This window comes from Anopheles stephensi, unplaced genomic scaffold, assembly GCF_013141755.1.
Source record: "Anopheles stephensi strain Indian unplaced genomic scaffold, UCI_ANSTEP_V1.0 ucontig366, whole genome shotgun sequence".
In the NCBI taxonomy this organism is placed as follows: Eukaryota; Metazoa; Arthropoda; class Insecta; order Diptera; family Culicidae; genus Anopheles; species Anopheles stephensi.
In genome coordinates, this window is record NW_023405309.1 from 76,923 (window position 1) to 90,784 (window position 13,862).

A 13,862-nucleotide genomic window follows, 5' to 3' on the forward strand; every position below is an offset into this window, starting at 1 on the left:
ATTGTTTTATTTTGGGTCCGGTTTGACAGCTCAGAAGTCAGTTTGACATCCAAAAAAGCTAAAAAAATCGATGTAACATTCGTCGATTCGAATATGTTGGATGATACCAAATTTTCTGCCGTTCGATTCGACGTCTCTATTCGATTCGACTGCCGTTCGACGTTGACGTTCATGATCAGGCTGTAAACCTCGCGGTATAAGGGGAAAGGGTGGAGGAAGGATTGGGAATAATTTCCTCGTGGGGGAGATCATCGTAACTCCATACTTAATAAAGCCCTACTTCTTGTTAAAAAAAAGCCAGTTATCCCTGCGGTAACTTTTCTGACACCTCTTGCTAAAAACTCGTTATAGCCAAAAGGATCGTAGGGCCAAGCTTCAGCCGTCACGGAGTGTACTGAACGCCGAGATCAAGCTAGCTCCAACGAACGGTACAATGGTACAATTAGAATAAGAAATGCTGACCGCAATCGGTCGCCAACGGACAACCGAACAACTGCTGACCGCGATCGGTCAGCAATAATTAGATATAAAACGCGAATAAGTTTCAATAAAGTTTGTCATTTCACCATCAGAAAGAGTCTCAGAATTATTGGTCTTTAGTCGGCGTGACCTGCGCCTGTCTAAAGAAACGCGCCGCGAGGTTAGCTTCGCGCACGCGACAAACACGCTGATATCATGGAAATAAATTTCAATGAGGTCGAAATCGGTATGGATTTTCAAAATTGTTGTAAACGACAATGATTTGAATATTTTTTGAATTGAATTTTGAATATTTGAATTTGAAGAAAAACGAGCATTGCATGGAATTTAACAAGCTATAAGGAAATACTATATTTCACACAACACACAAAACAAAACATCAAAAAAGAACTATAGATAACATACCAGTCCATACAAAATCGTATAAATACCCGCAAGATTATGAAGATGAAGTTCTTCTTCTTCTTCCTTGGCACTACAACCTGGAAAGGTCTCGGTCTGCCATTTCTGGCATTATTAGACTTAATTTTACCCGTAGTTAAGTATTCAGCCTTAAGTACGGGGAGGTGGTCTGGATGGAATTTGAACCCCGGAATTGCCGTGTTAAGATCGGCGCGGCAGCCGCCTCGGCCACCGGACCGCCCCGGAAGATGAAGTTCAGACAAAAGTAAAAAGAATGCTAGACGATGGTATGAGATAAAACAAGTCAGTAAGAGTCAATAAGACAGTCCCTTTCACCGTACACTGCTCCGGTATGGGTGGTGCCAAAAAAGGCAGATTCAAATGGCAATAAGCAGTTTCGTCTCGTTGTTGACTATAGGAAGCTTAACGAGAAAACTATCAGTGATCGTTATCCAATCCCAGAACTATCAAGAAATACTTGATAACTTAGGGTGGACTCGCTATTTTTCAACAATTGATTTAGCATCAGGATATCACCAAATCCAAATGAATGAAGAGGATATAGAAAAAACTGCATTTTCAGTGTCGTCTGGGAAGTTTGAATTTACGCGAATGAAACACGCAACTGCCACATTTCAAAGGGTGATGGATTGTTCACTTAGAGAGGAAATAGGGAAGTGCTGTTTTGTCTACATGTACTATATCATAGTTTTCTCGAGCCCACTGCAGAATCATAAAAACGACTTTATTTAAATATTTACGAAGCTCAAAGAAGCTAATTTGAAAATTCAAGTGAGCAAATGTAACTTCTTTAGAAAAGAAGTCGATTTCTTAGGACACACTGTAACGGAGGAAGGAGTAAAACCAAACAGCAAAAAGGTAGAAATTATTAATGCATGGCCGTTGCCAAAAAATGAAAAAGAGCTAAAACAATTTCTTGGTACAATAGGGTGCTACAGAAAATTTATAAAAGATTTCGCAAAAATGGTACAACCACTAACGAACTCGTTAAGAAAAGATACGGAATTCAATGTTACGAAACAGTTTGAAAGTTGTTTTGAAAAATGCAAAAAACTGTTGACAATGGATCCTATTCTTATATACCCTTTGTTCGCTACCGACACGCTAGCTCCGGTTGCTAGTGCAGCAGACTGTAAACTGCGCGCTAGGATGTGCGTGACCACCATGACCCCCGACGCTAACGAGGCGACAAGGAGAACCGAACGCGCTGCAAGCAAAGCCGAGAGAGGGATACCCGAGCGCAGACAATCATCATCGTCATCACGAAACACGAGGATCGTGAAATGACACTCGCAGAATCTTTCTGGAACCTTCTAAATATTTTGCGGATAGCAGTTCCTCGCGTATAAAAGAGCGTGAGGATCGCCGAAGAATGGAGTTGGATGTGACCCGCCAAACGATTAAGTACAAATCAAGTACTAGTACGAATTAAAAGAATCTACCCCACCTCTTTTTTCATTCTGAAAAAAACCGCTTGAGCCAACCCGGCGCCCCAACACCCTGATTTCTCAAAAGATTTTATTCTTACAACTGATGCGAGCGATTATGCAATTAGAGCCGTCTTGTCGCAAGGATCGTTAGGGAATGATAGACCAATAGAATACGCCTCACGTACTCTGAACAAAACCGAAGAGAAGTACTCCACTGCTGAAAAAGAGTTACTACTAGCAATGGTGTTGGCTGTAAAGCATTTTCGTCCATTCCTCTGTGGCAGAAAATTAAATCTTGTAACGGATCACCAACCACCACTCTTTAACAAATAGTCACCAACGCATTGTTAGAGGCAAACTAATTTTGGATGAATTTGATTACGAATTAGTCTGCAAGCCAGAGAGACAAAATGTTGTTGCCGATGGTTTGTCCAGGATAAAGCTTATCGAATTGAATGCCAACGAAGCATTGCCAGATACAAAAAGTAACAGTTCAATTATTGCTCAATGATCTGAATCGTAATCCACTTGTGAATTGGAAACTATTCATTCAGCCGATACTAGCGCTGACTATCTTATCTTATGTGTACAGAAAAATCTATCAACACATTTAAAACACAAATAGTTTTCACTATAAGCGAAGCAGAAACCGTGCAACAATCCTCTTGTATAATCTTAAGTATGATATTACATGAATGGTAGTGTAAACTACACACTCTCGTTTTCGGTACACTAGGTTGCAGGGAGAAATGACGAGCAGTTAACGTAAGGCTTTGTACTAATAAACACGTAAGAAAACGAACCCGAACGTTGGCTCATAACTTATATATACAGTGTCGGACAAAGGGATAGGACCATAATGTTTCGTTGAACATATTTTGATGAAACAGTGATTATTCTCAGCAAATGAGTGCAGTTAACTATTTAAACACTTATTTGGCACCAAAGTATTGTAAAGTTGCACACAAGCAGTGTCGCATGCAAGCGAGAAGAGAACACAGAATGAAGAGAAGGGACCATTGTGAAATGGGAGGAATTGTGTGAGAGAGGAAGACCGCAGTGGGAGGTTATAAAAGCAGGCATTGGCGGTATTCGGGGGGATTAATTAATAAACCAGTGACGAGTAAACATCGAGAGAAAGTATTGATTATTACAGAGGGAAGGATTCTACAAGTATTATTTGTCAATGTATACAAAAATCTTTGTGAAAGATTGGTATAGTTTTGAAGCTTTGTTATGAAAATTCGGCCATACGCTGTTTGTCAAAATGATAGGACCACCAGTGCTGAAATTATGTAGTTAAATAATTTTGAAAACTATATATTGAAGCCATTCATTGAACATTGCATACATCTATATTTTGTCGCATGCTCATTGTTCCTCAAAACATTCCTGACCCTTCGAGGCATCGATTCTAGCAACGTTTGGCAGGTCTCCTTCGGTATCGCATACCACGCAGCCTGTATATGCTGCCAAAGCTCCTCCTTGCTCCTGCAACCGGCAGCACCAAGCGTGGACTTTACGATTTGCCACAGATTCTCGATCGAATTCAGGTCAGGCGATTGTGCAGGCCATTCCATCACGACAACTTTCTGCTCCAAAAGAAACTGTCGAGCTACCCTCGACGTGTGTTTTGGATTGTTGTCGTGCTGGAATTGCCAACACCATGCCACGAAAAGCAACCCCAGACCATGATATTGCCAGCTCCGTGCTTCACGGTTTTCACAGTGTACTGTGGTCGGAACGCGGTTTTATTTGGACGGCTAACCCAACGTTTGCCGTCCGAACCAACCAAGTTAAACTTGGATTCGTCCGACCACAGAACATTGTGCCACTTCGTCTCATTAATGCCCACCCAAGGATAATGCGCGTTGGCAAACCTCAGACGGGTTTGGACGAGGCACCGTTTTAGCAGCGGAACTTTGCGGGGGCTACGACCCATCAGGTGGTTTTTCACCAGCCAACGTTGAACAGTCCGGCTACTTACGGACAGATTCAGCTCGTCCCTGATTGTCCTGGCCGACTTGAATGGCTCGGCCTTGCACAATCGCGTGATCCGGGAATCCTCTCGATCGGTAGTTTTCCGTGGCCGGCCTGTTGCTACCTTGGTTGCAGTAGAGTGGAGCGCGTTATAAACTAATGTTTTTGAACGGCCTAGCAGTGCCGCAATTTCGCGCTGCGATTTCCCATCAGCCGATAGGCGCTTTACAAGCGAGCGCTGCTCCTCTGTAACGTGAGTGTTGCGACCCCTAAGGATGACGTGGCTTTTTTGTAATGCGCGGTGATAACGAACGTGTGGACAGTCTGGATGATTTGAACACAATGTGATCGCGCTCGCGAAACGAGCTACTTTTATACCCGAAGCGAAGTGATAAGCACGAAGAGAATGCTGCTATCTCATCTCGTAAGCGCAGTGCGTACGTGTCGTTCGTCACGTAGCTTCGCAAAAAGGGAATTGCTCTCATGATAAACTCAAGACCGCGCGTGGCTATGCATTGTAGCGCATGTATTTATCCCAGTGCATATCGATGATGATTATTAAAATGGTTTATATTTTCGTTTGATGGTGATTAGTTAAACTTTTAGGATGGTTAAATATACATAAAATTTAAAGTGGTCCTATGATTTTGACAATTTCAGAAATCACTTTTTTCCGATTTTTTAATGTAGCTTTTTAAGTAATATCGATTAAAGGACAAATAAAACGGATACTAAGCAATATATACTGCCTCCAGCTTCCGTGGCGATAAGACGTGTTTCGCTGTGGAGCGTCAAACGGATCATTTGCGTACGGCAGATAGTGGTCATTGTCTTCGTGTGCGATAGCGTAATCAACGTGATTACCGGTATCGCACCAATCTGTGTCTCCGCCTTTCTCCAGCTTTCGCTCGGAGTTTGTGTTTATCGATTGAGTGGCGCCTAGCCCCGATCAACGTGTGTTCTTAGTGTTGTGAGTGTGTGTATCTGTTGATCGTTGGGATAAGCTAGCGTATCCACGCTGCATCGTCGCATCGATCGTGATCAATCCAGTGTGTGTGAGTTTGTGTGTGTACCTTAGCGCGAGTTAAAACTCAAAAATGTTTTTATGTTGGGGATGATCCGCTTTATTCGCCTCTTGTTTGCTGGAGGGTCCGATTAAGACTAACTTAATAATTATTTTTATGTTTAGAAGTTTACAGTTATGGATATAGGAGTGGTATGGAAGGGGAGGAGGTCACGGTCACACCAAGGAGTTGGTTCGGCCACGTGACGTTAGGAATGTTCCGGCGTCGGGTTGCTGGTGTAGCGACCTTGGCCGCTACGATTATCAGTTTTCGATAAGGCTACGTGAAGCCGCGGCTAAACGGACGGCCGTGAGAACAAATTGCGGCTGGTTGCGAGAGGAGAACGAGCGAACCGAAATTCGAGAGAGCGAGCGATCGGACGAAGCGGAGTTCGATGATCGAACGGTTTTGCGGTGCGATGGCGAAAAAAAAGGACGATTTTGTTAGCGGTTATCAAGGAGTTTGGTGGTGGTTTCTGGTGCGTGGAATAAAGATTAGTTGGTTTTGGCGTTGAATTAGATAAAAATATTTTATTTATAAAGGAGAAGGAAAGTAGATAGGCGTTTCACTGGTCTCACGGTCGGAGCAGCGTTGGCCGGACGGAATGCTGAGGCGTCGAAATGTTGATCGTCCCATGGTCGAGGCGGTGTTGGATTACATCGTCGTCGAGTACCGCTGATGATGTTGTATGTTGCCGATGTTGAATACGGTAACTCGCCCCCTCCTAAATTTGAGGCTCCGTACGAAACAGTTCTTGCATCGTGATCGGCTTGAACTTCGATGCTAACATCATCCTACTTGTCGACGACGTCTCCGTTCCGTTATTTTGTGGAATCTGAGTATCTGGCATCGCGTTGATTTGTATCTTGACGTTACTTTTCTTTTTCGACAGGTACACATACACGTTGTGTAGATCGTGTAGATAATCGATGCTCAGGTTTATCACTTCATTGCGAGGTGTAACCTCTATTCCAAATATCGACAAATGGATCAGTGAACCGGGGATGTCTATTACTTGCGTCGAAACCATTGTCTTGTTAATCAAAATATCGCAAGAGTCTAACGATATTGATATTGATCCGGTAAGATTTCGCCCATGAATACCACATGTCGAATCTAGGATGTACCATTGGTCTGTGCTGATCACGATGTTGCCCGTGTTGACATTGATGGCCTCTGATTTCGAAGGATTTGCCACATAATCGCAGATTGCTGACTGCCCTTTAATCAGATGCGGGATGCACGTTGAGTTGTCTTCCTCAATATTTTCTACGAGGTAGATGTCGTCTTCTAATGTTGACACCGTGAACATTTGGGATTTGATTGATAGGTAAAGGGAATTGGGAACATGAACTTTCTTATTTCTATTCGTAATCGCATACACCTGTATTTTTCGATAAACTCTTGATTCCAGTTTAGGGACGCGTATCATTAATAAAAGTTCGTTCTTGTTAACAGCTACCTTAGTTGTTGTTTTTGACAAAGCTTCTATAAAAAACTGTTCTATATAAAAACTGTGTTTCTTCAATTGAATGAAACTCTTTTAACAAAACCTGAAGCTCATTCTGAATGGCTCCTATTTCGAAATGATGTACGTAAATTGTCATTCCAGTTGCTACTCTGGCTTCTCCTCTATCGAATGCAATTATCGGTATGTTTTCCAGGCTACTGATTGTAACATTTTGTGCTATCACGCTGGGTATCAATATGTGAATATAGTTTTTTTTATGATTTAATTTTAAGATCATTTTTATGCACCTTCCTTCCTTCTTTTGTTGTGACTGTTGATCTATTTATATTTGCAATCTCAATTTTTTAAATGGCTTTGCATGCTTAATCCTTCTTTTTGTCTTCATAAAAGCTTTAGCTGTTTGTGGAATAACTTCCTCCTTCCTCTTTTTATTGTGCCAATCAATATCCTTATCTTGTTTCTTTTTTAAATTTTTATAGACTTGTTCAAGTATTGAGGTCGTGTCCTTTGAGGGAGTAATAATTTCAAATGGGCTAAATTTAGTACAAGAATGTATTGATTTGTTATATTTTAAAACTGAAAGGTTCACTAAATCCAAAAGTGTTTTTTGTGGATTTTCATGCTTGGTTATAGATACAACTCTAGCAATGTGGAGTGAAAACGTTCAATAGCGCCGTTAATTTCACTACGACCCGTAGGTGTTATATATGGCTTAATGTTGTAGCTATTAAAAAAGCACATCATATCGCCTGAATTCAAAGACTTTTCGCCATCCATTACCAATATATCTGGTGGTTTGTGTCTTAATACTATCTCCTTCAAAATGGGTAGAATGTCTACTGTTGCTCTTGAATTTATTTGCTTGACTTGAGCATACTTAGAGAATTTGTCAATACATGTTAAAAAATGATTATTCTCCAAAATCAGTATGTCAACGTGCATAATTTCAAATGGAGATTGAGGTATTGGAGTTCTTTGCAAAGGATATTTGATAGGATTTCTGTTATATTTGCATTCGTTGCAAATCATACAATCTTTTATATATCCTCTGATCTTAGATGTCATGTTTGGAAAATAATATTTTTTCATTATTTTCATCTTATCCTCCTCCAGACCTCTGTGAGCTAAGCTATGCTCTTTGTTTATTATTTCCATTTGATCACTAGGGCTTTCGATATCCTCTAATATTTTCTGGGAAAATCGTATTTTTAGCATATTTTGTCCACCGTAGTGTTGCTTATACACATTTTGTATTTGACCCATAATTCCTTCACTAGTATGTAATCCATTTAATTTCGATGGATCAAAATGCGATCTTAGAAAATGCAATATCGTTTCATCGCTTAAATCCCTAATTTTTACGTTTACTCTTTTATATTTTTCAAAAGGGTACGTTACTATGACGTTGTTTTTTCCTTTTTCCAAAAATACCTGGTGACGAAAAACATTTATTGGTGCTTCTGTGGCAGGTATGAAAAATGTGTCCGATTCTTCAGCTGAATGCTTCGTTGTCGTCATAGAGCATACAATTCTGCTCAATGCATCAGCGACTACATTTGTTTTCCCAGGTTTGTAGACTATTTCATAGTCATGTTCTTCGAGAAATGCTTTCCATCTTTTCAATTTGGCATTCGTATTTTTTTCGGGCAATGGAAGGTTAAAGGCTGATGATCGGTAACAATTTTAAATTTAGCACAGTATAAATAATTTCGTAAAGTCTTTAAAGACCATATAATAGCAAGCATTTCTTTCTCTGCTACGGAATATGCTTCCTCTGTTTTTGACAAGGAGCGAGATGCAAAATGTATTGGACGATCTTTTCCAATTTCTCCTTGTGATAATACTGCTCCAATGGCAAAATCAGATGCATCTGTGGTTAGCATAAAGGGATTGTTGTGATCGGGGTAGATTAAGATATCCTTTGATGACAGTATGGCTTTGAATTTGTCAAAACATTCCATTTGCTCTGAGGAAAATGAAACTTTTTTACTTGAAGCCGGATTCTTAATTCCTCTCAATAGATTCGTAAGTGGTTTTACAATTTTAGCAAAATCACGAATGAATCTTCTATAGTAGCTCATTAGACCAAGGAATGATCTAAGGCTTTTTATGTTCTTAGGTGCAGGGTATTCTTTGATAACTTGAATTTTCTGGGGATTTGGTTTCACTCCGTCGCATGATACAATGTGACCGAGGAATTCTATTTCTTGATGCATAAATTCTGATTTATGCAGTTGAACCTTTAAATTTGCTCTATTCAGTGTATTCAGGATTATATGTAAATTTGTTAGATGTTGTTTTTCCAAAAACAATAACGTCGTCCATGTATATATAGTAACGCATAATAAGACACCGTCAAGTCGCCACGCGCGCACTTTCCGACGCGCATGTCAACAGCGAGCTGGCAACCGGACCCGACACGTGGACACGCGCTTCCGCTCCACGACAGCCGCTACCAGCGAACCAGCCAGGTCAGCTTAACGCCAAAGCGGGTCATTTGAAACATATTCCAGCCGATGTTAGTTAGTTACGATTCAGAGATCAGGGAATAAAGTAAGCTTTTTGTAAAAAGTACTCCCACCGTGTCGTTTCTATAACTGGCGCAGCCGTACGGAGTCAGCTGAGTGAAAGACTGTGATAACAGTGGAAAAATAACGGACAAACAAAACCGTTGTTAAAGTGTTCCCGCATAAAACAGTTTGTGTAACGCAACCTGAGCATTCGCGACAAGCAGACGTCTTCGTCGTCGTGGAATTGAGGAACCCCCTGCAGACTTCACCTGGAGAACCAGCATCGTCAGCCCGGCTTACGCTACACGACAGCAAAACAAATCGTAAGTATTTTTTTCTTTTCTTTGCGTTTACGAAAAATCGTAAATCGAAAGCGCACTACCAGATAGACGCTTCGATTGGAGACGCGTACTACCAGAAAGACGCGTATTCAGCAGTGAAAGTGTTAAAATTATTTGCGTCCCTAAATATTTAGGTAGGGAAGTGACAAGTGTTGTGAACTTCCAACAATCACGTTCCGCACTACCAGATAGACGGAGGTGATTAGCTTAAAGCCACTACCAGATAGAGCTTTAGGTTTCAATCAATAATTAATGCCAAACTTCAAAGACAAGGTGTTTAAGAAGGCACAAGCATTGCTTCAGGAAAAAGGTTTCAATTCTGAAACTAGTTCAGAATCAGAAGAAAGTGCAGTGTCTGGAGAATATTCCCACGTACCCATAGAAAATTTGGATTTGTCTCTTGATAACCTTGATCTCGCAATGAATTCTCAAGCTCAATCTATCCCAACGGAGAATTTGAGTGACCAGTTGGCTAGTATGATACAAGTTATGGAGAATATTAGTGCAAGGTTAACGCAACATGATTTACAATTCCAAAGTGTCTGCGAAAACCAGCGATTAACTAATCACCCAAATGAACCTATCATTCGGGGAGTGACAATGGCAGGTGATCCGTTCCGTATCCCTGACCCCATTAAAATGTTGCCCACTTTTAATGGCAATAAGAGACAACTGTATAGTTGGCTTGAAACAGCACAAAAAACGCTAGATTTATTCGGAAACCTAGTGGCACCCAATATTTTTGAAATCTACGTGACTGCTGTTATAAACAAAATTGAGGGGCATGCTAAGGATATACTATGCACAAATGGGAACCCCAAAACATTCGATGATGTAAAGAAAATACTAACAGGGACTCTTGGTGATAAACAAGAGCTTTCTACATATAATTGCCAACTATGGCATAACAAAATGGATAATGGCAATGCGCATAAGCATTACCAGAAAACAAAAGAAATTGTTCACAACATAAAATCATTAGCAAAGCAAAATCCAAAGTATGATCAACACTGGGATGCCATAAATGATTTTATAGACGAATACACCCTAGCAGCATACGTTAGCGGGCTGCAAAAACCATATTTTGGGTACGTACAAGCTGCAGAACCCAAAACAATAGAAAATGCGTATGCATTCATATGCAAGTTTTCCTCAAATGAGTTAAGTAAGAATCTCACTGAAGATAACAAACAATACTCTCGAGCTTCGAGTAGCCTTCGAACTGCAGTGTCTGAAAACAACAAAGGTCTACCCGAAAAAAAAATCTATAATGCAAAAAATGTACAACCCCTGCGACAGGATTACAAACTTCAAAAATCAACTAACACAGATCCGCCTACCGAACCCATGGAAATAGGGTCATCTAAGAGCAGATTAACTTTAAACAAGAAGCAAATTTTTAATGCAGAAATAACACAGCCTTCTGATAATGACGATTCCGAGACTGAGGAAGGATTGGACATAAATTTTTGCTTAACTCTCCCAGAACTCGAAAATACATAAATTACTTACCTTACATTATATCAAGTAATCAATCAAACAAAAGTTTGAAAATTTTGATTGATTCCGGTGCAAATAAAAATATAATACGACCAGGAATACTATCAAATGTTAAAACAATAACTGGCACTAAAATAAACAACATTGCTGGATGCCAATACGTTAATAAGAAAGGAAGTATCAACTTACTTGGCGATAAGCTTCCAAACCAAATATTTTATGAAATGCAGTTTCACGATTTTTTTGACGCACTGATTGGATCAGAATGCATGGCTAAGAACAAAGCCAAAATAAACTTCGAAGACGAAACATTTGAAATCGGAAACATAAAATTGAAATACGAAAAATATTTTCCTACACAAAAATTATATTCGCACCATATAGAAATGGAAACGACAGTTAATGGTGACTGGTTAGTACCAACATTTCAAAAACTTTGTAACGGAGTTGTGATTGAGCCTGGCTTATATAGAGCCGATAATAACAAAACAATCACCAAAATTTTAAGCACACAAAACGTTCTACCTATTATTAAAGGAAAATCGAACTTAACAGTAAACAATTTCGAAACGGTTTCTCCCATTCCATTGCAAAGAGAAAGTGGAATTACAAAAAAAAAAAAATCTGAATGAAATAATACGTACCGACCATTTATCATTATTAGAAAAAGATAAATTGTTTGAAACAATTATGGCTAATCAAAAAGTTTTATTAAGAGCTGAAGAGAAACTTACAGCAACATCGGTGGTAAAACATAAAATTTTAACCACTGATGATAATCCAGTCTACACAAAGTCATATCGATATCCACACGCTTATAAATATGATGTAGAAGAGCAAATCAAGGAATTACTCGATAACGGAATCATTCAACATTCAATTAGCCCTTACTCATCACCAGTTTGGGTTGTTCCAAAAAAACTAGATGCGTCCGGAAAACGTAAGGTACGCGTTGTTATTGACTATCGTAAGATCAATGACAAAACGATAGATGATAAATTCCCCATACCTCAAATAGAGGAAATTCTAGATAACCTTGGAAAATCGGTTTATTTTACCACCCTTGATTTGAAATCAGGATTTCACCAAATCGAAATGGATCCTGATCACCAAAAAAAGACAGCTTTTTCAACGGCTCTAGGACATTTCGAATTCACAAGAATGCCTTTTGGCCTGAAAAACGCTCCGGCAACATTCCAAAGGGTTATGAATAATATTTTAACAAATTTTATCGGATCGATTTGCTATGTGTATTTGGATGATATTATCATAATTGGGAAGAACCTAGAAGATCATCTAGACAATGTTTCAAAAATACTTAAAAGATTAAGTGATTTTAACCTAAAAATTCAATTAGATAATTGTGAATTTCTTCGCCGAGAAACAGAATTCTTAGGGCATGTCATCACTTCAGACGGCATTAAACCCGATCCAGACAAGATTAGAAAGATTAAAGATTGGAAGCTTCCACGAAGTCAAAAAGAAATAAAACAATTTCTAGGACTCGTTGGTTATTACCGACGATTTATCAAAGACTACTCAAGAATTACAAAACCTCTTACCAAATACTTACAAAAAGATAAAGAAATAAATGTAAGTGACAAAGAATATGAAGAGGCATTCGAAGGATTGAAAAATATTTTAGTCTCGGATCAAATCCTATCTTACCCTGACTTTCAACATCCTTTTATATTAACAACGGATGCAAGCAATTACGCTCTTGGTGCCGTTTTATCACAAGAAATTGATAAAATCGAGAAACCCATTGCTTTTGCTAGCCGTACTGAACAAGACCGAGTTGAACTATTCCACAACAGAAAAAGAGGCTTTAGCCATCATGTGGGCAGTAAACAAATTCAAACCCTACCTTTATGGTAACAAATTCACTTTAGTTACTGACCATAAACCCCTAGTTTTCATAAAAAATTCAAACAAGAATGCTAAATTGCTTCGATGGCGTTTAGATTTGGAAAATTATGATTACGACGTTGTATATAAAACAGGAAAGACCAACGTAGTGGCTGATGCGCTCAGTAGAAAAGTCAAAATAAACGCTAAAGAAATAGAAAATAGCGTTACGATAGATGAAGTATCGCTGGAAAATAATTCCAGTTCTGCTGACACTATACATTCAGCCAGAACATCCGATGATTATTATTTACATTTAACAGAAAGAGCCATCAATACTTACAGAAATCAAATTATTTTCAAAATTACAAATTCAGAATCCGTTGTCAAAGAGCAAATTTTCCCAGGTTACACGAGGACCACTATTTGTTCAACATCGTTTAATACTAGCAAAATTACAAATTTTTTGAAAGAGCATTCAAATGGAAAACAGAATGCTTTGCTAGCCCCTGAATGTTTACTAAATGTAATCCAACATTCATACAGAAAAAGCTTCTGCAATTCGAACTGCCATTTCGTTATTACGCAAAATATGGTTGAAGACTTGACATCAGAGACAAGGCAAGACATTATTATACGAAAAGAGCACGAAAGAGCACATAGAGGTATGACAGAAGTTGAAAGACAACTTAAACGCTCTTACTTTTTCCCAAACATGATTAAAAGAATCAAACAGCTAATTAATTCATGTACAATTTGTACTCAACATAAATACGAGCGAAAACCATATAATATAAAAATTTCCTCACGCCCAG